Consider the following 26,416-nt stretch of genomic DNA (forward strand, 5'->3'; position numbering starts at 1 on the left):
AAGAGCACTACTATTACTTGTTTTGGGAAGCAGCTGTTTCACTAAGATATATGTCTCATTCTTCCTTCTGATAAGCAGATGTAAGTAAAATACATTCTATCAAATCTACTTGAACAAGTTACCAAGCAAAAGTGGTAGACATCAGATTTCCTAAACTTTTCGAATGCAGACTAGCGTCTTTATCAAAGACACCATTAGTCAGACATACATTCTCAGGAGTAGCTATAATGCAACTGGACAGCTTATTTTAAACCAGAAATCGAGATAGGTAGATTACTAAAGTGCTTCACTTAAAACATATGACTCTCTGAAGTTACTTTGAGAACCATGAGAACCCCAGGCTGTATTACAAACTTGATAGCTAGAAAAACAGCCCTTGCACCTCATTCTGCTCAACAAACCTGAGCAATGTGAATTTGTTGTCACTGCTGCCCCTATTACAGGTGCATTAACATTATTTTATGTACAAGGCTCTTCCCCACACCTTGTTTAGACAACATATAGGAATAAGGAAAATGCTTTTAGCTACTGGAAGTCAGATTGGAAAGGAAGTGTTACAGTAGCTATTGAGAAATAGAGTGGTCATATTTTTGGTAAGAATATATTTCAGAAATATAGAAGCAATAATGAGAAAAAGTGGGGACACATCAGTGCAGGAAAAGAAAGGCATGATAGAGGGTAAGGCTGTCTACCATGAACACAGAGAAAAAGGAAAGCAACCAATATGAGAGTGAGAAAACATTTTTCCTCATTTTCTGGAAGCAGTGACATAATTTTTAGGATATATCTGAAGGATGGGAAGGGATATGAGCTTAGAAAAATCCAGAACAAAAGCAGAAGAAAAGGCTTGTTAAAGTTGAGAAGTACAATGAAGGATTATTAGAATTCTTCCTTTTCTTACTGAGATTTTCATCTGAATATTGTGTAAAGTGTCATCCAGAATTGCATGTAGACTATCATATTTGGGTTTTTAATCAGAAAGGTTGGTATTATGTTTCTACTTCCTATATCAATTTCTATCATCACTAATACCTTTTCTCTGATAAGAAACAGTGCTTCTGGTCATTAATCCTCAGAAATGCTTACTTCCTTCAGAAATGAATATTATTAATCTTAGTCCATTGTTTCAGATCTTCATGTCCCTGTCATCACCGCATACAGGAAATGTGTACTATGTAGCAAAAGGTGCAAGCTTTAATTAACATTCTTTCATCAGCCCCACTGGGTTTAATATGTTAGGTTAATTAATAATAAATTATTACTATTAATAAAAATAGAGAAGTGCTATAACTCATTCTGGGTTGCACAAACCCACTTTTTCTAGGAAGTTGCACCTAAACCACAATGCTTTAGGCTGGAACAAACAATATCATTGCAGATCAAAAGACTTAAACTTGCCCTTGGGATTTACATAGACTACTCATTTAGTGAAGAATGAGGTCATATGTGTGATTGCATATTCATTGGCACAATAGAAAAATCCTTGCATGCCACATGTTCTTTCTTATTCTTTTACAGACTCACAGAACTGCTGAGGCTGGAAGGGACCTCTGGAGGTCTTCTGGTCCAACTCCACTGCTCAAGGGCAAAAAACCCTGACATTGTGATCAATATGACTAGTCACAGATGTCTCAAGCTATATAGAAGGTGTTACAGACAAAAGAGAGAAATTAAGACTCTTCTCTAAAAATCAAATAGACCATTACCAAAACAGTCTGGAGACATGAGGAGTATTAGTATCTAAATGGAACAAAGGCCATAAATAAAACAGGCCTTCACTTTTACTCATTTCCTTCATATTTATTTTTTGCATATACTTTTGTGGAATTGTGGAATAGGGGTCATAAATGATGCAACACATAATGTTTGAATAAGGAAAAGCTGTGTTCTTCTATGCTATTTAAAAGCCAAACAAAACAACAACAAACCCTACAGTGCACTCAACTATATTCATAGATTAAACTATAATACCAGAATTACATTTTTCTTTTCTTATTTTTTTTTTTTCCTGTGAACAGTCGTGTTTAAACTATTATTCAGCATAGATAAATCAGCTCAATGGGACTTTCTAGTACTAGGTCTCTCTTGGTAGCTATTTTATCTCATTTCTATCAGCATTAATGTTGCATATCTGGGAGAAAAAAAATAAAGGTAAAATAACCTCTGTTTTTAAAAATTGGTGATGATGACACATACATATCTCTGGATTCATAAGAAATCAAATGCAAACTTGAAAGTTTTGTAGATTCCCTAAATATATTCTGTTAGTCCAATAAGAAAATGCCTGTTCTTATTTTGTTTCATACTCTCAGAAGTATGCAAATAAAAACTACATTTGTTTTGATCTGGACACATGTTGCATGACTGTGAAAGCTGTGAACGTGAAACACGATTAGCAATCCTGGTAATTAATATTTAGATTTCATGGCAGCAATTCTCAGTAACATTTCTAGAATACTTTCAATTGAGTCTGCTGCAGTGCAGATTCTTTCTAGGAAAGTAAGTACTCCTGGCTTTCTGGGGCTTCATGTAACAATCTTTGGGGGTGGGGTTACTTTCCTTCTTTGTTTTATTTTGTATTTATGACAAACACTGGATTCACCCATCTTCAGCAATACAACTTTTTTCTTTATAGTTTTTGGTTTGGTTTGAGTTGAGGTTTTTTGGTGCTATCCCAGCATTGTACTTTAATAGTAAGGAAACAACTCTAGTGACATGTAAGTCTCTAGTCTGTATTGAGAATACATAAAAAATCAGTAACTGGGATGTTAACACTCCCTGACTGAGGTATAAAGAAATTCCCACCGTCTCACTTTCCACAGATCTCTAAAACTAGTGTGCCATATACCCATATCAGCATACTGTTTCTGGTAACAGATGCCATATTTAAATAAATAGATAAATAAATATGCAAGAACAGATACACACCAAAAGCTGCAGCAATTTAAGGCCATCTCATTTTGGTACTGAGTACTTCAACTGATCATTTCATTTCAAAAGTATTTCTCTATTTCCCCATTTGTTCATTCAAAAGAATTCAGTTAAGCAAATACTGGACTCAAGTAACGGCTTGTCTATTTAAATGAAAAATCTTAAAGTATTATCATGAAAATAGCAACACTACAACCTTTATCAAACCTTTAGATTTAAAATCAAATTTTTTAGATGAATGCTCCTGATGATCTCTAAGAAAATCAAACAATAGATACCATTCCTTTCATTTAGTTGAAAGTGGCCTGAAAATTTCTTTAAATTAACCAATACAGAATGAATTTATCTTAAGCTTGCACAAAAAAAGTACAATAAATGGATAATTTTTTTATCCAGCACATTTAATTACATATTTTTTTCATTTTTTCAGGTATGAGCAGTCCGTGTCATATGTTTGTGGAAAACATAGTTCTCTGTTGTATTGACAAGGACAAATTCCTGCCTTTATTTCTTTGCTTCTCAAAAAACATAGGGATATATTTCTAATGTGATAATAAATATTTAATAAGATGAATCTGCTGGAATTGCAAATTAAAATTAGAAAAATGTGACCAAAACTTTCTCCTCTATGCCATTCCCACATCCTAGGTACCAGCTATCTCCAGTAAAGACTGGAGTTGTGTAATACAATATAGACATCTTTAATTATACAAGGAAATTAAATAAAAATAAATCCTCAAAGGAAAACTCCAGTGTAATCCAAGAGATAAACTAATTACAAAGGAAAGTAAGTTATTAAAAGTGAAGTATTTTGATAATAAAGAATAATTAAGAAGCAAGCAGATAAAAACAGCTCTCGTCTCTTTGAGGAAGCAGAATTTTATTCATGGAAACAATAGAATAATCCTGTCTGTATACTTGTGTAAAAGAGAAGGCTGAAAATAGGTAACTAAATATAGGAATTAAACAGTTTCAGTTTATTGAAATTTCATTTTAATCTTTATTTGTTTTCTTTCTTTTAATTACAAAAAGTGTGAAGATTTTGCATGCAAAAATATTTGCTAATTTCCCTCCACCACTGCCTAACAGATGACTCTTGCACAATTTTTTCTGCACTTAGTGGAGAAACAGATGGTCATTTGAAGTCAGAGGAACCGAGTTAATTTTCACACCTGCTTCATAAGAGTTCATCCTTCCTCATACTGCCATATAGCATATAAATTTAATTCCAAAAAAAACCACTGTGTCCTAGAAGAGTGCTGGCTGGGGAAAGGGGGAAAAAATCCAAATTCAGTTTTCTTTTCTTTCCAGAAGTTGAACTCTTTTCATATGGTGGGTTTCTGTCAACCAGATCCCATCCTTATCTTAGATGGAATCAGTTTGACTTTGGGCCAGATTAGTACATTTATCACTGCAAATAATTAATTTACCTTACAGTACTGCTCAAAGTTACAAGTCCAATGTTGCATCTTTAGAACGCATTTTCTAGAATCTGTATATTTCTTTAGGTTTCTGTAACTAGTAAGGTTATTTGTCAGAAATCTGTTAATGATTTTTTTTTTACAATATAAAGCTAACAGTTTCCTTTCAGGTCTACTTTGTAGCTACAGTGAAGGCCCCACACCTCTTGTTGGTTTGAATTAAGCATGTAGCAATCACTCCAAATTTCAATTTTCTAACTTATGAGATTCTCCAGTCTGATGTTACTGAAACATGGGATTTAGTATTTCCTCACGAATTATTTGTGCACACATACAGTTAGATCAAGCACTAGAGCACAGATCCTCTACGACATGAACATGAGAGTCATCAGTATACCTTTTACTAACCTGAAGGACTTATGTAAATGATGTGACCCATAGTATTATACCAATGCAACTGTAGTAGCAGCATTTCCTGTTGCTGTTTTCAAATGGTTATTAATAGAACAATTGGACAGCTGCACAACTTCTAGGTCTATAAAACAACAGGAAAGGAAACAAAAATACCTTCCAGGCTTTGCACTCTTTTAGCAACATATACTAACTGCAACTCACATTTTTACAGTTTTAATAAAATAATTGACACCTCTGGCTATTAGATTTTCTCCAAAATACTGATTTGCAATACCTTGGCTTTGAAAGCCTGATAGACACACTTTTTATTAAAAGATTCAGGGACAGAGACCAAAAAAACGAGGAAACCTGTGGCTATTTTTGCATTTTATGATATTCTGGATAACAAAATCATGCTTTTATATAATTCCTGTGCTGTCAAATGCCCTGTTCTCATCACTGATTTGCTGCAAGACTCTGGGAAGAGTGTTATACCCTACTATGTTTTAATTTATCCATGTGTTGACATTAATGATTTTTTAACATGGACTTCACTTTGTACATCCTATTCTGGAAGCTGTCGTGGCTAGCACTAGGTTTACAGTTAGAAAGTGACTGTTCCTTTGCTGTAATGGCTACAAATATGCTAGAAATCACTTTCCATCTTGAATTCCCACACAGGAAATAAAGCTTCTAGATATAGACTACAATAGATACTGGAACCAAAATCTTTTTTTCCTAGATAACTCTTTCCTTCCTAACAACTGCATAATGCCCTGCTAATCTGTCTCACGTCTGTTTGCATGAGGATGCTCTTTACTAGACTTTTATGACATAAGTGCATAAAACCAGCAGCATCTGGGTAGCATAATGCGTATTTCATATGAATTTTGAGCTGTTTGAGAAATTAACATTTATAAAGATCATCAGATGAAGTGTTCCATGTGAAAACTGAAATGTTAAAACATTGCTGATTTTGAACTTTCATCAAATGAATAGATGTGAGCAGAATTAAAAAAAAAAAAAAAGCTATTTGATTTACAAAACTTTGATCTTAATACTGTTTTACAGGTTAAGCACACTTAAAAAGTATGCACCAGAAAACCTTCCTCAAAGTGTAAAAAGGGGGAAAATATGAATACAGTTTGAAAAACAAAGGGTGATTTCTTTGCATTCCCTGAGGTATTTCTACTTCAGGAAAGAACATTTAAAAACATTTGAGTCTGGTCAAAAAAACCAAAACAAACAAACAAACAAAAAATAAATAAAACAAACAAACAAAAAAACCAAAACCAAAGCAAAATCTCAATAGAAGCAAACATTGTAAGAAAAAAGCTTGCAGAAATCAATGAAGAGTCACTTAACCCAAATTCAACTCAGAAAACCTGAAAATGTCAGTTTCTGGTCAAGCATCATAGTGCTTCCAAGCCAAAATCTTCTCTGTTGTTCTGGTGTCTAACTGCACTGACAGTGATCAGGCTTCAAGCTTCTCAATCTTTTTTGTTGTAAATAACAACCAAATAAACTAAATAATTTATAAAGTGCTCAATACCTGAACATCTGATCTCTTCACTTTTTCAAGCTAAACAAAAGAGAAAAAACTCATAATCTTGAAAATTTCCCTTTTCCTGTGGGGATAGTAGTTTCTTGTTGTTTTTTGTTGGTTTTTTTTCCACCTTCTGTAGACCTGTATTTGTCGGAAATCTTTCTTTTTTTTTTCTTTTAGGTATGTATCTTCTCTTCTTCAGTCTGATGAGACCCCTTTACTATTACCATGCAGATGCCCTGAGCCATGTTTTCCCTCCCCAGAAGCAATCTTGTGTCAGTCCCTACCACAGTCTTAGAAAATTTGGGCATTATATTCCCAAGCTATACAATTATTCAGATTAGTTCTTGTGTTCTGTGGAAAACTCATAATTCTCTACTTATTGTAAGAAACTTTTCCCAGGAAGTCAGTTACATTTACAGAATATATCCATCTTTGACTCAAACTGGGGTCCATGGTTTGCAACAATGGAATATTTTTTTCAGAAATGCTATCCATATATGAAAAATGTTGTTATCTACAATGCCATAACATAACAAAAGGAGCTAAGCACTGTCTCCAACCCCTCCATAATGTATAATGATCCTCTCTGCCTAGGGTTTCTCCACTTGAATGGCAGAACTTCAACACTTAAGGGCTCCCAGTCTGCAGAGACTGCATAAGACTGGGGCACCAGCGGGAAACATGAGCTGGGGAAGGCAGGAGGCTCTGCTGACAACTGCGCAATAATGAAACTATACCTTCTGCTTTCCTGCTGGTATAAGGCATTTATATTCAAAGAAGTAATACATAGTAGTAAAGATGCCAAAAAACTATAAATGGTTATGGCAATTTAAAAAAAAAAAAAAGTCATAATTAAATTATCTCACAGTCTAGAGATTCGTACAATGAAATTTTTGGTGGGAACATGTCATTGCAACCTCAACACATAATTTCAGAGTTTCAAAGTACTGTTGTACTCTGCTCAGCTATTTCAAAATTCTCCACACTGAAAATGCCACAATAAAACCAGTGAAGTCTTGACAGATCAAATTAAGGTAAATGTATAATCCATGTTACAAAGGGAAACATAAGGATCCATTTCTTTCTTATTATAGTTACTGTATGTTTTCAGTACCAGAATATATATACAACAGGAAAGGTCTTTAAAGGATCAGGAGTTCATCTGACCATCTGAACATTTTGAGTAATTGCTTTCTGAAAACAGGTGGAACAATTGTTTGTATATAAGCAAACAAACAAAATCCCACCCTACACTGCTTACCTACTTGAAGCCAAGTACCAGAGCTAAGATGGCTGACCAGAAAGCAGGGTAATGTGAGGGCAGTTGTGCGTTACAGGCCGTAAGCCTGATGTAGAGTTCTTACTCTCAAGCAGCTACTTTCAGACACATGCAGTATATGGCAATTCTGGTCATCTGGATCTAGGATCTAATTAAAAAAGGGAACTTTGTATGCTAAAAAATGTGAACAAATAAGTGTTTTCCTACCACAAAAGGTCTTAGTTGCACATAAAAGAAAGTTTATATTGGATTTTTGATGTGGCACCTCCTTTAGAACATTTCAGGCCACAAAAACAAAAGGATGCTAGTGAGGTATTTAATTACACTTACTTAGGAAATTGTTTAAAACACAAGAACAGTAGTCGGTATAAAGTAGATTACAGCCATATGTCTGGAGATTCTCCTTTTAATCCTGACATTCGTTGCAAGAGCAATCAGAATAACCTTGCTAAATAAAACTGGCTCTCAGGTGTCATTACAGACATAATCTTACTCAATTAATTTCTTGTCTTCAGTTTTCTTCTGTGCTGTTTTCAGAAAATTAAATCTATGATTTGAAAAAAAATCCCAACCTTTTATGGTTGTCTTAATATGAAGGAGGTATAATTTTCAAGACTTACAGAAGTATATGCCATAGTGTAATTCTTGGAGGAGAAAAAGGGCAGAGGTTATTATCATGTGTCATTCATTTAAGAATTTATAATTACACTGCAAAGAATTCTTTTAAATTATTATTTTTATGACACAGGTTGCCATGAAAGATACTCATTCAGCAGCAAAGATCCAGGCCAGATATGGCACCTGTAAAGAAAAAGCTTCAATTACATGCTAAGCAAAATAAATTAATTCCACCTATTGTCATTTCAAGGCTGTATTTAGATCTAAAAGACAATTAATATTTTAAACAAATAGTCTTTGTACTCTTCAATGTCTTTCTGAACTAACATTTTTCATTAAGTTATTTATCTCTAGGTAAATATTCTAATAAACACTTGATTTGTACTATAATAAAACAGAAGGATTTTAATCAGAAAGGAACGATAAAACCTGGAAGTATAAATGACAACAAAGTTTACTGTGGTACCTATGTTACTGTCTGTTCTGGTGCTTTTATTTAAAGGAAATACAGATCACATATTAAGTCAATGGAGAGAAAAAAATAAGTGTACCGCTTAATAGCTGTATTAAGAAAAGATCAAAGTGCAAAGGTGGAGACCTCTGCGTGAAGTTACATAAAGCCTTCGCTGAGGTGGATTTGTAGGTATAAAGCATAAATCAAATACTGTAAAATGATATCTTCCAGTCCAACATTTGCCTGTTGCTTGGAGGCAATAAAAAAATTCCAGGAAGAAGGAACTGAGTTGGGATATTTTGTTTACATTATAAACATGAAGCTCAAGAAGTAACACTCAAAGCTATGCTAAATGTGCTCTGGAAGCCATTCACCATTCCTAAACTCTGTGATTTGTCAACAATATTCCCAGTTAGCCTATGATGCAACCAAAAAGTGATAAAACTAAGACTATGAACTCCTATAATGAAATAGAAGGAAATAAAAGAAGAAATTATACAGAAGCAGTACATTAAAATATTCTTATGGATCACCTCTTTTTAGTACTCCTAATAAAAGTTTTCAGCCAGTAGAAGATTTTGATCACCACAAAAAATCATAGTGACACTTAGGAAATTATTTCCACATCATCTGGAAAGCTCTTGGTTTAATCACTGTGCTCTGTCTTTTACTTTGGTCACCATTCCTAATCTTCATGCTTTCAAGGACCCTTATCTCACAGTAAGCCTCCTCTATTAAAATAGACTGCAAGATTTTGGCAACATTTGTGTTAGACTAATTCTTTTTCCATGTTTACCACTTGTAAAAACCCCAATTGTTCACAAATGTAAGAAAGAAAACATTTCCAGGGATATCAAGAAACAGTGAAGTTCAACACTGGGCTTGTATCTGGCTTCAAGCCTTCTTTTCACAGCAGCTGGATCAGAAACTATGTAGTCATAGTCAAATCTCCAAGTCTGAATGGTTGCCATACTGCCAAACTAACCCATTTCCTATAATGTCTGCCTATGCGTGGTGAGGTGAGGACTGTGCCTTGGTTCATCCATTCCCATTCAGGTAGTTTGACCTTTGAATATTTTATTTTATTTTAAAGCAGGCTAAAAATGAGGCAAGGAATCTATGAGCTCATCTCCATTTCCATTGAGTGATTGTGCTCGAAACCAAAAACTCTGTCTTATATATTGATAGTGTTCAGAGCAATAAAATAGATATATATTTTAGCTGCAGATCTTGCACAGGAAAACTATATTAATTTTTAAAGCTAGCACATGTTCTGTCTGTAGTTGAATAGAGGAATTTGAAAATGGTGTTATGGTGTGCATGTTTAATTCATCATTACACCAAGCATTTTGGCTAATTTTTTGTTGCTCCAATCGTGAGTTCTAAACATTGAAAGAAAAGTTGGGCTATTGTTATTATTACTTTTACAATGTGTGTCAGCAGAACATACTTTCATTAGTTTAAATTAAGATATGACTATTGCAAAATAAGTACAGGTGACTTGCAGTGTTGAGAGAAAAAACTACAAAACTTGAAAGCGTCCCTGACACCATGCCAAACATTTTTCAGTATTTTTACTGGGAATATAATTTGTTTTAAATCTTAGGTTTACTTCAGTGTTAAGTCTTGCTTTATTTCCATCATTAACAGGTCTCATCTCAAGAACATGACTTTATTAAACACGTCATGTAATACAAATGAAGATGGAAAGCGTTTTTATATTAAACAGATTACTAGTAAATCTCTATGCCAGTAAATAATTAAAAAAAAAAATCAATGAATTAGAAGGTGAGGTGATTTTAGTGTAACTGAAAATTTCTCAGAGATAACAATGCTAGCACTAAAATTAACTTTGGAACAGGTTAAAATTATAATATTATTACAATTGCATGGAGAATTTTGCATTCCCTTCTACTTTGAAAAAACCTAACAGCTTAACTTCAGATATTTTGAATACAAAATAAAACATTGTGGAGTTTTTTGTTGAAGTTTTTGTTTGACTATTGATGTTTTATTTCCTAAAATATGAAACTGAGAAAAATAAGAGAACAAAAAAGAGAATTTAGGGGTCTTGTACATTTTTTTCTAAGCACAGTAAAGTTCATAGAGCTAGATCCTGGCTGGCGGTGGGAGAGAAGGTGTTCAGTTTTGATTTGGTTTGGTTTGGTTTGTATTTTTTTACCTATTGCTGAAAATAGAGCTGTTACTGGGAATCTTAAAGACTTTAACAGCTCTTGGGAATCACATCTTTTCTCAAACAAGGAAAGAAATATATTGTACATATCTAATACTATACACAACAATTACTGCCCAAGAGTCTAATCCAAAATTTATTTACTCTTCAAAAGGAGTTTAGCTTTTATACAAATTTGTTTCAAAGTTGTTTGCAAGTTATTTCATCTCGAAAATTGCTTAACAAACATTATGGTCAGAACTTTTGTGATAACTGACATACGGTTGGATGGACATTCATGCTGAATTTTGTGTGCATGTGCCTCACAGAAAAGTGTTAAAGAGAACATTTCACCGCTTTTCAAGCAGACTTTCATAGTACTCTATTTGCTTCTATTACGCTCCTAAAAGGCAGCTGGGTAAAGGCCATGACTCCACCTTTTTGTCCACAGACCATTAAGAGGGAGTAATAGGCAAAGACATAGAATACCATTTGTTCCTAGCGTTTCACAGTCATGGTTCTGTCCCGGCTAACCAGTCCTGCAGAACTTGGGAACAGTGAACCTCATACAGCAAAGGTCCCTGAGAACTAGCAGCAGGAGGAAGACCATCAAAAACATGTAAAGACTTGCTTAAAATGCTTCCAGTCAGCAAGATAGGCTTCTAAAATTTTCACTGACCTTTCAAAGGTTTGGTCCTCATTTGTTTACTGTATTTTAAACTAACATATAAAAAAAAAATAAATAATCCTCTAAGTACATTTTTTTCCATAGCATTACTTCCCTTGTCTCACTGTTGGCCAATTCTTGCACATAGCAAAAATAGTTAAATATATAAACTCAGAGCTCAGAGTAGTGTATTTGTTTAACTGCTTCATTCTTTATTGTGTTTATTTCAATGGCTTCCATGAATTATTCAATATGTTTTAGGGTAACCTAGAGAAAATGTTTTAAGACGCTTATTTCTCAGACATTCTTTTAAGTGAGTTAGATGGCAACAAAGTTTTAGAAACTATATCTATAAATATGGAATTATTCTTTTTTTAAAACCAACTCATTCAAAAGTAAGCAATACTGTATTAATACGAAAAGAAAATCAGAACTCTTGACCAAAACTCTTTCTTTTTTTAATTGTCTCAGCAGAATTCACTTCATTCAAGGATTATTTTCATGTCTAAAACCAATTTCTACTGAGAGACTGAGGGAGCTCTGATGATGGGTACAATACAGCACAATTGCTTCTATTTATGCCAAGCATTATATTGGCCAAAGAAAATCTATAACAGTAAACAACCCATCTGAAAATGCATTGCAATTCACCTTGGCATGCACCTGATATTTTTATCCCTTTTGTCCAGGAAAAGAAAGAGAGATCCATGAATTTCATCCAACAACAGTAGCAGTTATCTTCAAAACATAATTGAATGTGTTGTACAAATAAAAGTAAAAACATTTTAACACACTTCTTAGGCATTTGCAATTATACAGGTTTTTTGCAATTATTACAGGCATTTGCAAATATACACTTTGTCACTTATAATATTTTGCTTATTAATTTTATGTCTCTGAAATCTTGTCAATCTAAAGCATTAGAAGCAAAGATTAGAAGCAATTAACTCTGCTGATAAAAGTGATCATACATTTCATTTTAGAACTTGTTTCCTAAAAGTAATTTTGGCATTGATTTAAGGAAGACTTAACATCAGAAAGAGTTGTCTTCATGCAAGACATTAGTGAAATTTCAGTTTATAATTAATTCCATTATGACCTAGGCTATTTAAACCCCAGAAAGGTCTTGAGTTTAATTCAGGTTTGGTTTATCAAGCTTTCTTTGCTTATCTCTTACTTTATCTTAAGAGTGTCTCTGGCAAATTACCAAACAGGGTTTTGACATAGTGATTAACATTTGTCTTCAAATAGATAATAGCACTGTGGTAAACACAAAGGCATGAAGATGTCTTCATTCTCCCTTTGTATTTATTTATTTATTTATGAAGAATACTATGGGTTGAATAGGCATTACTAGCTCCTAAAGCTGCTTCCCATAAGCTGTTAATGAAGACTCATTTTCATATGTCAAAGTACAGGAAAAATCATATTCAATGAAAAACAAATGGGTAAGCATTCACTGATGGCCCAGATCAAAGTGCTGAACTGCTTCCAGTCCACCGTCGGCTAAACTCAGAAAGAGCCTGGGCTTGATGTAACGTTGGGAAAAGAGAAATTTTTGCCAGGGAAACTTTTGCAAGGACAAATTAAATCCTTTGGCAGAGACATGGACAAAATCTTGAACTCGTGACTTGATTCTTAGAAATGCAAAGGTCTTTGCATGAAATTGATCTATGTTTATGAACTTCTTTGAGGGAGCTGTTTTATTCAGATTTTTTTGCTTGTTTGGTTAAGAAGGTTAATAGATAGTTCTTTACCACTGATGTTTATCTCAGTTCTTTACTTTTTATAGTATTTCATAAATTCTTCCAAAGTAGCCTGTTTCTAGATATTGTGGCATACTTGATCTCACCTCCATTAGAATATGAAATGTTCTGTGTGAATGTGTAAAACTGTAACATATCAACATAGCCATAACAGAAAAAAAATATCCCTGATTAAAGTTTTGATTAAACACAGAGTTCTTCATAAACCTTATGCAAATAACTTCACAGTTGATTATCATATCCTTAGGCCTAAGTTTTAAATAGTTTGTCCCGGTTTGAAGTAAAGCCAAACCAATTTTCTGTTCTGTAACTTTACATCCTAGCTAGGCCTCCTCTAACTCTCTGAAATTAACAGCATATTGTGGAGAAAACTGCTCGTTCTCAGAATGATAAGACCAATGTTTGTGCTCCATGCCAAGGAATGGTATGCAGGGAGGCTCTTGCTTATACTTATTGCTATAACAACCAAGGTCAGCCAATTTCGTTATTTGCCCCCTTAGCGGGTCGGAAACGGAAAAAACGTAGAGGGGTCACATCAGTGGGGAGGAGTGGACAGGACAGGTGACCCAAACCTGACCAACTGGGGTATTCCATCCCATCTGCCCCACGCTCAGTATAAAGGCTGAGGGATCAAAGGGTCAGCCCCTTCCTGCAATGGCCGACGTCCAGAGAGGACTCTGTCTGTTCATCTGCCTTTGATCCCGATCCGTGTGTTCCTGACTCCAGAGCTGGAATCCAGTTCCCATTCGTCGCTGAGTCCAGTCTGGGACTTCCCCAGTGCCTGCCGGTGACGTGACTGTCATCCTGGGAGCTTGATATGGTTTTGCATATCTTGTATCTATTTCATTATTTTCTTCTTTATTTTTATTTTAATATTAATTCTTCATTAAAGTAGTTTAGTTCATTCTAAACTTCTGAATCTCCTTATCTCTTTCTCCTCCTCTCTCTCTCTTTTTTGGGGGGGAGGCGGGAGAGTGGAGGGGAAGAGCCCTCTGTCGGTCTGGTTTCGGTAAATTCGGCTGAAACCATGACATAGTTGAACATAGGAATTTGTATTTTATTGTTTAGCAACAGTTACCAGGTAATCATGATAAATATTAACATAATCACTACTATTTACGATGTTTACTTATGCCTAAGCCTAAGCCTACCGATGCTTATACCTAAGCCTACATTCAATAGACATCACTGCGTTAAAACTACTATCATCTGAATTTTTATTATATACACACGCCAGACAAATAATTTAACTGCATTGAAACTTCAGCAATAAAACACCCTCTGCTCTAAGATTTTTTAGAGCCAAATGTAATAGGCTAGACTCTGCAGTAATCGGCTAAGTTTTTCTGCTGTCACTGTAGTGCATGAAGTCTTTACACATTAAGGTCACAGTTCTTAAACAAGATTTGCAAGTTGCAAATGTCTAGTTATGAATTCATGAGCTGGAAATGTGCAGTCATAAAATTTACCAGTCCCACAGCTCAACTTTACAACATGTGAATCTGAGATTTATGAAGTTGTATGGTAGTCTTGAGCAGATGATGTCAGCTGCCAACTTCACGTTATGTTGGACCTTTTCTTTTAAATCCATAGATGTTCTGTTGAGTTACTTCAAGAAGATATGTAATTTGGGGAAGGATGTCAGGACAGAAGGACACTAGAGGGTTTTCAAAGGCAGCAAATGTAAGCTCAGATGTACCTTTTATTATCATGACAAAAACACAACCAAACAGTTTGAAGTTGAGTTTCATTTGTCTCCAATACATAGCCTCAAAAAATCCTACTCCTGGTAAGACTGTTGACTTTACTAACCAGTGGATCTAATGGCTCATATAGCTTCCTAGTTGACGAAATGCTAAAAATGAAAGGGACTTTGTTTCTTTCAGTGTAATACTCCCTCAAGCCAGTCAGCCTATCAGATTATAACACACCATATGTACTGATTGATAAAAGTGCACTTTCAGTCTTACTTTCTTTTTGCTGCAACTAAAATCACTAAGTCTTTATTGTCAAATGTTTAAATCACCCTTTTTTATACTGAACCCCTGATATTGCAGTATTGTTCCATTTAATGCCTGAAGAGGAGACTTTCCAAGACTACACAAGATAGAGTTCTTCAGAAAAATGAAAACTACAGACTTCCCTCTTGGAAAAGCTGAAAAGGACAATACAGGGCAAAAAAGCCAATTTTGGTTTTGTTTTGTTTTCAAAGTAACTGGCCATGCAATTGTAGAACTAGCTTAACAGCTTTGGACCTCATTGTGGTCTCTAGTTTTGTGCCTGCAGTTTTATATTTTTATTTTAAAATTACCTTCTAGGTATTTAACACTAAACCATAAAAAGTTAACATTCTATATACTGTGATGTCCACCCTGTAAAACATTTACATTTCTTAACTTATGCTCAATACTGTAATGCAAAGTAGGAGGCGTATTTGGAGCAATCTTTAAATATTTTTTTCGTTTCACATATTTCTGTCACTAAATACAGATACTGTGTACAAAAAGACACTTTGTATGACTGTATGAAGTCAGTATAACTGACAGTGTTTTTCTAGAACTCCATTCGGAGAGGTAACATGATAAGAGATGTTTTTCCTGACATTAGGCAATAAAAGTGTTTGATAGATTCTTATTTTATATTCACAAGAGTGAAAATATTTTTGAAGTTATAATACATGAAATACCTATCAAAGCATTTTCCTTACATCAAAATATTTATACCTTCCCTTCAAATATGCATCAATTCTTGTCAGTGTTTCAAGAATACTTAGTCATTGCTACCACTACAGTGCTCCTCATTGCTACTCAAAGTACTCATCAATTGTGGGTTTTCATACTGCTTGTTCTTAAAGTAGCTAAATAAATCACTTGCTTTTTTAGTGTTTCTAGATTGCTAATAACACTGGGCAAAATACATCCATTTCACAGTGACTCCTACAGATACTTTCTGCAGTTTCAGTTTATATGAATTTGCCTCAGTCTATAGCTTTATGCTGTCATTTGAGCCTCAGAACTTAAAGCAGTAACCATTTGACAAAATAATTTTTTTCCTTTTTCACACCAAAACTGCAAGTTGATTAACAGATCTTTTTTTACTTCTTACTGGGGAACAGCTGCAGTTTACTTTCTCCTTCCCTTCTCCCACCCACTTAATTATTTCCCTTTTTATTAACACTGGTTTATATAATAAAGGTTTATATAGTAAAATGTTGCAACATTTTGCAACCATGCACAAAAATGTGCATGGTTTTCAAATCGGGGTCATGTATTTCAAGAGTTCTAAGGATTTTAGTATGGAAAATTTTACAAACAAGACCTGATACTGGTCTGATACAAGGCAGAAGGCAGTTCTCAGGGCACCCAGAATATAGTGTGTCCTTGTCATGTAGCTCTTTAAGCCCCTTTAAAGTCATTAGTTTAGCTTTCCACAGTGTCACTGCTCAAAAATGATATGAACTATATTAACCACAACTGTGATCTTTGTAAACTCTTAAATCTCTGTTCTTGTTGAACTGAATTGTCAGAGGTGGGATTCAGAAAAAAAAAGTGGCTTTCCCAGACTTCCTGCTTTCCCTTTTACCATAAATACCAGGTGACAATAAACAGTATTTAAATTTCTAGCTTGATATCATTCCTTATATAGAGAAGGCATAAATATGCAATTCAACTAAAACCTACCAGATAAGAAAAACAGGATACCATTTATTAGAGATCAAATATACAAAACAACAAACAAGAATGTGAGACAATGAGCTGAAAAGCATGCTCATAAAACAGACTGGATTCTGGATTTCTTTTTTGAACGACAAAAGAACCAAAAGTATATGTTTACATATTCAGGAAAAAAAGTCAAATACTTTGGAAAACAGCCTAAGTCATATTTTGATATAAAGAAACTCTGGGTTTTTTGGGGTTTTTTTTTGATGAAGTAATGTTATGCCTTCAAAAATTCTCCTGTTATTCTGGATTTCAAGTACGTTTTCTCCTCTTTTTGGCCTATCTTCCAAATAAGCACGCTTCTTCAGTATAACTAAATCTTGGATTGTGAGTTACAAAGTTTTCTCTGCATCAGCTCCCCTCTGAAACTTTGGGGTGTTCTTTTGGGTTGTTGATTTTTGATTATTTCTTTTTCAAATATCCTGTTATTGTATCTTTCTCTGAATAGGATCCCACTGGTCAGTGGCAGACATAAAAAAACCAACCAAATCCTTGATTTCTTTGTGACTTGCTTCTCCCTCCCTTCTCATCTCACATTTTCCACTTCTATTATTTCACAGACACAATCTATTGATCTACTCTTATTTTATAAACCATCCAGCTGCCCCTGAAGCCTCATTGCATCCCCTGAATTCCTTTGTACCATCTCTCATCTGCTTCAGTATTATTTTCCTTTGCTTTTCAATCTGATAACCCTTTCTGTCCTGAAAGTGCAAGCATGTCTTTGTCCCTTTTACCATCCCCTCCTCAAATCTTTAACTCTTCTTAGTACTCGAAATTTTCCTTTTCTTTTAAGTTTTGACAGGCATGCTCTTCCCAGCCACCACCCAAAATTTTCCTCCTGAGCCAGCCAAGACCCTCTTCTGTTCAGTTTTCAATCTTTGCTTTTTGCACAGGGAACTATTTCTATCTAACATCTGGCACAGGGAAAAACTGCTCAGTGTACGTGGTTTATAACAGATCAGGATTGAAGTGATTTATTACTGTTATGTAATTAACCAGCAATCACTATTTTAACAGTTGAACAACAATAAGAAGACATTTACAAAGTATCTTACAATGTTTAAACTCTGTAGACATTTATTAGCACCCTTTCATGAGTAATCCAAAAAAGGTCTAGCCATGGACACAGACATACACGCGCACACACACACTTGCTCAAATGCCTATGCAAGTGCCTCTCATCTGCTCTGCCATGTGGGTTACAGATGTGCACCCCTTGCCTGCTGACCCTGCTGCAGTAAGTGTGGGTGCCGCAACTCTACCTGATGACTATCTTCTCCAGTGACACCACTTTGGGGACAAAGACTTTCCCAGACACGGCGTGTCCTTACTTTCTATCCACATCTCATTCTCTATACTGAGACTTTTTTTTTTTTTTAAATCAGCCTGTGACATTAGCCTTACTCATCACTTATTCCAAATCCCTGCATGCTTTGTCATGTGTTTTTTCCTGTGGTTTAAGAGAAACTTCCTATAAACATCAAGAGTGACTCACCATCATTTTTTTCTATCTCCACTTAGTCGACTGTTTTACTATGACACCTGAGAAAAAGCTAACATAGCTTTTGATGTGCTGAAATCACTCATGCCAATCTATACGTTCTTACTATCTCCTTTCACTCCTCTTGTTAATATCCTGTCTGCTGCCTTTGATGTTATATTTGTAAGCTTTATGGGAGAAAAAAAAGGTTTTGCTGTGTTCATACAGTGTCAAACCGGTATTATTTTGGTCTATATTTTGAGTCATACCATAATATAAATTGCAATATTTCATAAAAAACACCATTCATTGAATGAGTGTTTGTTCGGGGAGTGCTCCACTATATAAGGGAATTGAGTGCTTCCACAGAGCATCCTTCAGAAAAGAATATGACCATTATGAAAGTTGCACAAAGGATTCGAACATGAATAGAACACTAAGCAATTATCACGGAACTCGTGTCCTTACTCATAGAAATACGAATCTCAGGTACAAATAACATGAATCTCTCAGTTCTTTCAATCAAATTTATGGGGAATAGTAACAGATGTTATTTCATTAAAAAAAATCTAAAATGTATTAAAGCATCTCTCTGATATAGCAGAAGAGCATTAAAGGCTCATGTTTTCTGTGATGTTTTGCATATCCTAAATTTAGCTTTTCTTCATTAATCACTCTTCAGTATTTGAATCCAGGAGTATTTAAAATAGAACAAAAAAACCAGTGTAGAAACAGGTGAAGTGTCAAAGAGCACTATTAGCTGCAAAATAGCACATTTTTCTTTTGGGAAACAACATTTTGTTTTTAGAAGGGAATGTTGTTACCTTGGTTCCTGAAATACCAACCAACGAACCACGTGATAAAACCCTGTCAAACAGAATGGCAGCCACTGCACTCGTATATCCACCACCAGTTTGAAGAAGGGTCCCTACATGACGCTGTATGTAAAATTGTAAAAGAGAGACCTACAATCTCATAACACCAGCATACTGTCTTTCATCCCTTGAGTCTCCACTTGCCTCAGTGTCTACAATCCCTTCTTACTTCTCTATACACATGGCATATACCACTTGAAGCTCTTAGGGATAGATCCAACTGCACAGTTGCCATGAAATTGGAACCACAGACATAAGAGAAGAGCTATAATCCCCTCAGCACTTTCAAGTACTACTTAAAGCTCTAGAATGGACCTCCATAATTTTTTGTTTATGGTGAAGGTTTAGTTTCAGAAAAAAAAATTGGAAAATAAGAACTGTTCACAGATTTTCCACTGCAATTTTAATTGAAAATATTTCCCTTGTTTTTCTTCTAAAAAGTATACAAAGTCTAACGATTTGAAAACACTGAGATGCTGGGTGAGGGCTGTTTACTGAGCTTCCTCTGATACCTGCTGGATTATTTGGGACAGTCATGGCAGGGATGGTTCTACACATACTGCATACATAAGGTGATACCTCAAATCACACGATGAAGTCCAGGTCAAGGACTCCTTGTTATATTATTATAAACTACCCTTAGGAGTAAGCTTCTGTCATAGAAAACCAACACAGAAGCTCTTGTTGCAGTAGTCCTTAAACACAGAGATACAATGAGGAAGACTTACTTTCACAGAATCACGGAATCACAGAATCACAGAATATTTTTGGTTGGATGGGACCTTTGAAATCATCGAGTCCAACCAACAAAACAAAACAAAACAAAACAAAAACAAACAAACAAACCAAACAAACAAACAAAAAAAAACCACCACACCCAAAAAATCCCAGAACACCAACACCAAAACCAAACCAAACCAAACCAAATTCCCACAACCACACCACACCCCACCCACATACAGACACAAGAGTGTCTTCTTCTTCCCTAAGAAGAGTTATCTCACATCTAGAAATGAAGTAAAAAGTGATCAAAACTGTAGTAATTGTTTTGTATGAGAGAGGGGAAGGGCAGAAATGCAAGTGTGCCTATTTTACAACAAATACAATTCACTTCCATAAATTGCCAAAACATGCGTTTAAGAGAGACCAATAAAGGAGCTTCACATTCATGTGGAGAAGCTAAGCAGTTGCTCTAGAGGAGCCTTAGCCCTTCCATTTCCAAGCTGAAGCTCAGGGCCATAGAGCACATCTCTCCAGCACAGTGGTGCATGAAAGAGCCATTACAATCAAGCTCCTCATGGAACCAGAAAGCAGTGGTGCCTAACTTCATTCACGCTGACCGACAGGGCTTTGTTGATTTAATTGCTTTGCTTAAAGGCCTCAGCTACCATCAACACGCCTTGTAGATCCTTTTAGATCCAAAGCTGGCTTCTGAGAGGTGAACTTCACTACTGCATCCTCCACAGAAGCAAGATCACACTTGGATATAAATGTTAATTTATGGAATACCCTCATACCAAACCATAGTTTTCTACAGACAAACATAAGATATGAAAAGCTGGTGGTTTATTTCTCTTTTTACAAAGATATATAGATCAGATCCGCCTGCATGTCTCACCGAAGTGTCAGTCAGGCATTAAAAAACCAAATCAACATTCAGAACAATGATGTTTCAACAGAAAAGAAAATCTGTCTTTCTTTCACTAAGCTGAATAATATTAACTATTCAATGTATACAGTACAGTTCCAAATAGGGACTAGATATTGTAGAAGTTTGTTCTGTCAAGGTTACTCAAAACCTATTAGCCTCTTATCTTGTAGACTTCTTCTCTGATACTATTATATGCAAGTTTATTTCCCTGAACCAAAAACTTTAAAAGAACAATATGCTAGAAACACTTTCGTTTCACTTTGGTTTTGTGTAAAAACTAACTGACTGCCACTACTGGTGCACTGACCTGTGAGCAATCAGAATTTCACTCTGATTTTGAAAGCAACTGGGAGACTAAAAAGCCTTTTACATGTTGTTATCTGTTGTTCATACACATTTGTTATTCCTGAACACAAAACAAAATTCCAAAATCCTCTATAACCCTTCCAGATGCTGAGACCTATGTGTACTTCACAGCACTACCATATGGATTAGATCACAACATTCAAATTTAGCCTCTAGATTTTGGCCTCTGTTGTAGAGCATCAAAAAAGCTGCTGTCAGCAACAATCACTTTACCAGCATACATTTCCAAAATTATTTTTAGATATGTGGGAATTTGGTCCTTGTAGCTATGAAATTTGTATTCACAGTCTGGGAACATTGCTTTCTAATGATAATGTCCTACTTAATTTCCCATGTAAAAAAAAAAAAAAAAAAAGAAAAAAAAATCAGTTCATTTCCTAACCCATTAGGTGAGACTGTGTTTCTTGTGTCCAGGCATAAAAGGCACAGGTTTTTACCATCATTAACTAAGAGTTAAATAACCTTGAGATTTTCACAGACTCTATGCAATGCAGACTGACAATGTAATTAAAATGTTGTGATGTGTGATTTGCATAGACTGCACTGAGAGCTGTAACCAGATTAACTACATGACTTGCACACACTGCCTACAATGAATTATACTACTCTTAATAATTACAAGAATTAAGCTTTAACACAGACTGTCTACAAAATATATTGTCTCTGACCAGATTAATTACTAGAGTGAATAGATTTGCACCAACTATACCCATGAAGTGAAAGACCCTTGCAATATGAAATACAAGAAAAGTGAACATACTGTACACAGTACAACGCAGTCACAGCTCAGTCTCAGTGAGATGATCTGGCACACTCTACCCTATTTTAACCTTGTGTAAAGTGGCAAAATCTCCTTTGTTTGGGCCCCCTACCACAGGAAAGACATTGAGGTGCTGGAGCAGGTCCAGAGAAGGGCAACGAAGCTGGTGAGGGGTCTGGAGCACAAGTCTTACGAGGAGAGGCTGAGGGAGCTGGGGTTGTTCAGTCTGGGGAAGAGGAGACTGAGGGGAGACCTTATCGCTCTCTACAACTACCTGAAAGGAGGCTGTAGAGAGGCAGGGGTCGGTCTCTTCTCCCAAGTTACAGATGATAGGACAAGAGGCAATGGCCTCAAGTTACGCCAGGGGAAGTTCAGGTTAGATATTAGGAAATATTTCTTTACTGAAAGGGTTGTCAGGCATTGGAATGGGCTGCCCAGGGAGGTGGTTGAGGCACCATCCCTGGAGGTATTCAAGAGAGGAGTTGACATGGTGCTTGGGAATATGGATTAGTGTTGGGTGGTGTGGTGGTGTGTGTGGTTTGTTTGTGGGTGTTGTGTGTTTTTTGTTTTTTGTTTTTTGTTTTTTTTTTTGTGGGTTTTTTTTTTTGTTTTTTTTTTTTCATCGGTTGGACTAGATGATCTTAAAAGGTCCCTTCCAACCTAGGTGATTCTGTGATTCTGTAATGGCTGTGTCATACTGCTTAAATATGATTTGTACAGGCTAAACACGTGGTATGCCTCATCTGCCAAAACCCTGTTTTGCTTGGTTCTGAGACCCCCATTCGTCAATGTGGGGGTCTCAGAAAAGACCAAGGGTCAATCACTGTGTAACACAGGTGAGGTTAATCTGCTCTGGACAGGATTAGCCCTTACCAGAGTGTATGCTAGCTTCCACCCCCATTATCCTGGAATCCAGGTATGGTGCAGATGTAAAGCAGGGTTGAGATTGTGAGGTACTCCTTGGAGCACAATAGGTACTAGACAATTTCAACCCTAGCTGAAATGACCTTTAGGTTTCAAACCAAAGTACAAGAGTGAGCTAAGACATCAATAGTTTTGCTTTTGCCTCAGGGATGCATGATGAGTAGATACTTAATTTCATCCCTGTGCTAATTCCACACATGGAAGTTTTTCAAAAGCAGATATACATCCAACAAGAGCTCTGCCTGCCACCTTAAGTAAAGAGAATGTTACAAAATGACACTCAAATGGAAAGAACTTTCTGAAAATTAAAGATGAAAAATGAAGTGACATGCCCTGAATTAGTGAAGATCCTAGAGTATCACAGCAGTTTCATAAGAAAACCAGGGAACCTGATTACAAATCCTACAAACTTGAAAGCAGACCAGGTTTCCTCACACGTCTGTAGCAAGCGCTCATGCAAGGTCAGGACTCAGATGTTCCAGCACCCCTCTACCACCTCTTCACCATGGTAATCTATTCAAACACGGCGGGTAGAGGCTTTCTAGTCTCACATAATTTTTATGTTACTATTATTTGTTTTAAAAGACAATTTTATTTAAGTATTTCTCCTGTGAGGAAATTATACATGCACATACAAAATGGAAAATAGAATAAGTGAATTGAATATGGTAAAAATAGCATTCAGTTTTCTTTTCTTCTAACATTAAGAGTCTGATGAAAGGTGGGAGGCTGATAGGCTGGGAGAGAAGGAAATATAGTGCTGATGCTGGATATGTTCATTCTGTTATCTATGAAAAAAAAAAAAATAAAGAAGTCTGGGCCTTGGCAACAACAACAACAAAAAAAAAAGAGCAGAAAATAGAACAGGCTTCCAGATATGGAAGCTGTGTGAAACTCATTTAGCCTGTCTCTGTCACCAACCCCACACCATGGTGTAATAAAAAGCCTAAAACATGGGTATAAATCACAGAAAGGAAAACTGTCAACTGTGATATTGTTAAGATAAGCATAAGCCAAGGCAAAACTGAATTATGCCTAGACACTTAGACTAGAGCTTTTCCATGCGTCAAAGAACAGTCTAGATTAGAAAAAGGATGCTTTCAGAATGAGAAGAGAAAAAAAGTCAAATTAGATTCAGGAGGATTTCTGAGCTGCGTAAAAATTGAGGTTACATACAAAGTATTTTCTTTGGTTTACAATTTTATATCACTGTAACACTTGAGGAGCCTACAATTTACATACATACTCATTCCATGGAGTTATCACATTTCTTCCTAAAGGCAGAAAATTTGAGCTTTGTCTGCTTCTTCAGTAACTATTAGTTGCTAGTGTTTTGCTTCTTTATTTATTTTTTAGCCTTTACTTTCCTTCTGTTTCTTTCTTCTTTTTCTGGAATACTCATACCACTAGCCTTGCAGGTTTTTTATCACAATTAGGTTTCTCACTTGTCTCTACTGATCAGCTTTTTATTCTTGCCACAAGAAACTAAAAAACAGTCATAGAACCAGAACTGTAAAGAGGATATATTATGGGAGTCACTCTTCCCTAGTAAGAGTTCATCTGACCCACTCTGACTATGTTTCAGGCAAAATTGATAGGTGGGAAGACTGAAGAACAAGGGTATACTCAAAGTAAACTTTACTACATCATCAATATTTAGAAACAGGAAAGACTACGGGCCCCAACTACTCCAATAATCTAATTTCCGAAAGGGAATAAACTTCTGGCCACAGGGTCTTATTGTGCCTAATGTGATATCAGTTTTGTTCCTAATATCTTCATAAATTCCTAAGTTGATTAATGTGTCCCAATTTCTTATCTATTAAGTGAAGATACTAGCATTCATGTTACTTCATACATGTTTTGAAAGGCTAAATTTAAGAAACTGTGGGCTTTTTGAGTATTGTGATGACAAATAAACATAATAAACAATTTTCTAGTAGGAATTCCACCTTCTGCAAGAAGAATCAAAACCACGAAGAAACATGAAAAGAAACCGAATAAAATCATAACTATATAATGAACAATAGTGGAACCTCAAATTCTAGTTATGTTTTCACTTTTTCTAATGGGTATTTATTCCCACCATTTCACTCATCTCAGAAAATTTGGTTAGTTTCCTTTTTCGTTGGAGTTTCCTTGGAATCAAACAGTCCAAGCGAGAAGGACCAGAACGTAAGACCTATCATAACTGAAGTGGAAGTAATCTTCAGGACTTAGTAGGATTCAGCTCGAAACCTAAAATTAAGTGAATGTGAGCTGAATCTAGAAACCTGAGAAATCAAGGGAATAATGAGAAAGGATAATAACCCATCCAGAATTCAAGCCAGAATCTAGGTGGTACAGAGTTTGCAGACATACTCTAAGGTGGCCAGACAAGAACACTGCCTGAATCCAGACTCATGCTAGCAAATCTGTACCAGGTAAGTCTAGTCCAGTAATCACAACAGACTGGAAAAGAGTTAAAGAATTGAGACAGGAGCAGGAATCAGAAAAAACTGAAATGAAGAAATATGGTAGTGGGCTGGAGCTTTATCAAATACTTTAACAAAGTTTTTACAGATATATGTATACATTTGTTTGGTGGCTGCTAACAACCTTGAGATAAGCTCTGAGAGCAGGTTCTCTGTGTGCACATTGTCCTTAGCTACCCTAGCTACAGTAGGCAGCATAGATATAAAAATCTGTGGAAGAATGAGAGAAGCAAAATTCTGAGACAAAATACCACACTGTAGTAAAAGCTTTGTCTTAGAGGGCATGTAATATCTGCACAAAAATCAGTTTTTCCTCACAAATCAAAAGAAAACCAGGAGGCATAGTGACGGCTTGACAGCTGACATCTCTTGTCATGAGTTGTACACAAGTGATCTTGTCTACAGCAACTGGATTTGCATGACTTAGTGTTTGTGGATGTGGGAGTATGTGTGGATAAAATCAACTTTCCTAGAGATTTTGTATAATAAAATAACCTTCCTCTTCCATAAGAGCTCACATTGACTTTTCTTATACTAATTTCCTGCACACAAACACATATTTTCATAGATTCATAGATTCATAGATTGGTCCAGGCCGGAAGGGACCTCCAAAGGTCATCTAGTCCGACCTCCCCACAGTCAGCAGGGACACCCCCAACTAGACCAGGTTGCCCAGGGCCTCGTCGAGCTTCACCTTGAATATCTCAAGGGAAGGGGCCTCAACCACCTCCCTGGGCAACCTGTTCCAGTGTTCCACCACCCTCATGGTAAAGAATTTTTTCCTAATATCCAATCTAAATCTCCCCTTCTCCAGCTTAAAACCATTGCCCCTCATCCTGTCGCTGCAGGCCTTTGTAAACAGACCCTCCCCAGCCTTCCTGTAGGCCCCCCTCAGGTACTGGAAGGCCACTAT

Source organism: Numenius arquata, chromosome 4 (genome assembly GCF_964106895.1).
Source record: "Numenius arquata chromosome 4, bNumArq3.hap1.1, whole genome shotgun sequence".
Taxonomy (NCBI): Eukaryota; Metazoa; Chordata; class Aves; order Charadriiformes; family Scolopacidae; genus Numenius; species Numenius arquata.